The 3,437-nt window shown below is 33.3% G+C and overlaps 1 long non-coding RNA gene across 3 annotated transcripts; it reads right to left on the bottom strand.

The window, feature by feature from the left end:
* Positions 1–433: 433 nt before the first annotated feature.
* On the bottom strand, positions 434–3,094 carry LOC110896589. 3 transcript variants are annotated; one of them, XR_002568016.2, is made up of 4 exons: positions 2,944–3,094; positions 1,717–1,802; positions 1,258–1,346; positions 434–617 (listed from the first exon to the last, which is right to left on the bottom strand). It is a non-coding gene; the product is annotated as an uncharacterized LOC110896589 (long non-coding RNA). The 3 variants fall into 3 exon arrangements; XR_004874742.1 differs by having other exon boundaries at positions 1,258–1,802; XR_004874741.1 differs by having other exon boundaries at positions 434–1,802.
* Positions 3,095–3,437: the final 343 nt, after the last annotated feature.

Below are 3,437 nucleotides of genomic sequence, written 5' to 3'. Positions count from 1 at the left end.
AGAGAATAAACCAAGTACAAAATCATCTGCTTTCTGAATCTGAATCTGAATGTTAACTTTGACTCATAAACCCTTGAATCCCAACGCTTCTCTATAAGAGCATGTATTAGAAAGCATCCTATGTCTTTTACCAACCGAAGAGGCAGCAAGGACAAGTATTCTCTCCAGGGAATGGAGGTATAAGTGGATGATTACTGGGGAAGCTTACATTTGTTTTGAGTTTTGTCAGATAATACTTCATTTGTCGAGAAACCATGCTTGATTTATGTAAAGATCTCTACACAAACTCTTCTACATCTGTTAACCAATTGTCCATCACTTAAGACCTTGAAAGATTTGTTTACGTTAATTTTCAATAATGTTGGTGTAACACCCATAATAATTTTTAACATTTACATAACATTAAAGTAAGCATTTTATATGAAAATGCCACTTAACAAAAACTTTTACATCATAAGTATTTAAACATGTTTACAACATCCAAAGACATCGTTAAAAGTGTTTACATAATCCACTTTTATTAAAACAAAACAAGATCGAATGCGGAAGCTTCATTGAGAGGTGTGTTCGGTTCTTGCTCATGGCTTGATCTTCATCCGGAAGCATATAACATTCACCTAGAATCAAAACCAACATAAAAGTTAGTTTTGATAGTTTATTTACAAGTTAATACAAGTCCCATGAGCCAAACAATTAAAATAACAATGATTTGTAGGTTTTACACCCGTCGCGTGCCGTAATCGAAAGTATGCTCAAAAACGGATTCGATTAACTATGATATGCAAAATTCAGCAAAAGTGACTAGGCTCTACCGTAACTTACGGTAGCCACCGTAAGTTACGGTAGCCACTGGGCAAAACTGGTCTGCCGTAAGGCAGTAGAAAACTGCCGTAACAATTTATTCGCTACCGTAAGTTGCAGTAGCTACCGTAACTTACGGTAGCTTTCAAACTTAACATCTGAATTGACAAATTAATAGGCTTCGAGCCCTTGGCTTTAAAATTCATTTTTAAAGACTTTTGACATGTTCAAGTTTTTAAACCACAAACTTGTTTCTAATTAACCATTAAGCATACATCAACATGTTTATCTCAAAAATTCGGGTTTGTAACTTTTATGAATTACGCGGCTAGTACCCAATCTATGCGCATAATTCTTTTGACCTGTTTCGAAGATTTAAACCTTTTAAGTTTAAATCTCTCCCCTTGATTATGCACAATCTACTGTATACTTATCTATAACTCACAATATGCGTACCTGGTTCGGATCAACATATTGACCCGTTTTAATACCTTGTCTCAATAATCGCTAATTCATAGCATCGCTAATTCATAAGCCGATTTATCCTGTGTGCATAAAACTCCACAAACACTTATTAGTCGTTAATTGTCAAATGGTATCAACATTACCATTTGACCCGTTTGGTCTAAACGACCAAACATTTTGCGCTTATATTTGACTAGATCACCATTTTACCCTTTTTATTCGTTTAAGCTTACTTAGAAAGTAGCCATTCAAAAACTCATTTTTATTTATGTCATCCCATGACCAAATTACCATTTCACCCATTTTTACCATTAAACATGGTTTTTCGTCTTTTGATATGTTCCGACCCGTATCTTTTCATGTCAAAATCATATTTTGAATATAACCTTGTCGTATTTATAATCTATAAATAAATACATATCTTACGATAAAGTTGTAAGCTTTACTTACCTCGCATCCGCGCAAACATTCTTCGCATTCATCATCCGTTTGACCCGTTCCTTTCCAAGCTCTCACCTAGCTTGTTTAAAGTCAAACTATATCATAACATCCATAAGATGGTTAGATTGGTCATTCTATACAATGGCCATCACCCTATGGTCTTTTTACACGCTTATCAATCAAATCATGCCATATATTCAACAACTAGTTTTATACCATAATTCTTTTCATTCACTAACCATTTGACTCGTTAATGAAGTTACTTATACAAACTAGTTAGTAAGTGATTTTAAACACTTTAAGCATGTCACATAAAGTGTTATTTGTTCCCAACAATCAATACTTCATGCCTAAAGCGAGTATGTACAATCCTATGTCTTTTTCTTGGTTAATAAGAACATTATTAATGTGCAGCGATTTTGTATTCAGCTGCTGTAATTGACCATTTTGACTCATTTAAAAGATGAATTAGATCAACATGTTCAAAGATGGATCGTAGAACTCTCAAATACCTTTCTAGGCATATATGGTACGTCTTCTAACGATGTTTCTATGATTTTATATGATTTTTACAAAATTAGGACAGCAACTTATTTTTAGCCCAAACAGCATGCTGTCTTTTCGAAATAGCCACTGAATTCGACGTTTTTGACCCATTTAACATCTGAACCAAGTCATCATATTAACTAACGAAATGCAGATTACTTAGAGACCTTTCTAGGCATATAAAGTACACACCCATACGATTTTTCTGTGATTTATTGTGAATTTTCAAAATTCAGGTCTGCACCATATTATTTAAGCATTTCATCGAACACTTGGCGGGTTTCGCATTCAAGATTAGTCTCTAAGCTATCTCTTGAACACCTTACCCCAATTTTACCAACATATCATTACAAACACATATATGTCACTAAGTTTTAGTATCAAAATCAAGCACCTATGTCTACTTTACATGATCGACATCAAGAACTTGAATTATAACACCAACTTTCTCAAACTAACATTCAAATTCATGTGTTCATCACATTGTTATAAAAACCCACTTAACACATTTATGGGTGATTATCAATTTCATAGTTTTCAACGCTAGTTTATCAAATTATCAACTAGGGTTTGTTCCTAGACATGGTTTCAACTCAATATCATTCATACATTCAACATTCATTCCAGAATTTCGTTCATGCATGTTCATCAAAATTTCAAAATATCACCAAACTTCAAAATTCAACATACCTTGTGATCCCCTAAGCTAGGTGATCATGATTTTAGTTAGAGCCCCAATTTCCTAGCTTGATTTCCTTTGATTTGGCTGAATTTCATGTGATTTAGGGTTTTGATTAAGAACCCTTTTTGGCTCCTGTGTAAATCACGACCAGAACACACACATGAGTGTGTGTTTTGGTGTTTTGATTTTTATTAAATTAAAACTATTTTCTCATTTAACCCTTTTAGTCCCTCAAGTTTTTAGAGTTATCAAAAGGATTATAAACCAAGTTTTCTTTATTGTTTTCAAAGCACATAATTAACTAGGTTGATATTCCTAGTTACTTAGTGGGTTTCGAGAGTTATAACCCGTTTTATTTTAAGTCCTGTTAACTCGAGCTTCTTATAAACTTACTTTTCTCAAAGCATTTATTTTCCTTTTAATTAATATTAGGTTTATTTACTTAAAACCTAATATTTACCGGGTAAATTTTCACCACTAACGGTGTTTTACCCGTCATTAA

Source organism: Helianthus annuus, chromosome 12 (genome assembly GCF_002127325.2).
Source record: "Helianthus annuus cultivar XRQ/B chromosome 12, HanXRQr2.0-SUNRISE, whole genome shotgun sequence".
In the NCBI taxonomy this organism is placed as follows: Eukaryota; Viridiplantae; Streptophyta; class Magnoliopsida; order Asterales; family Asteraceae; genus Helianthus; species Helianthus annuus.
This window is presented reverse-complemented; position numbering and strand designations above follow the sequence as displayed.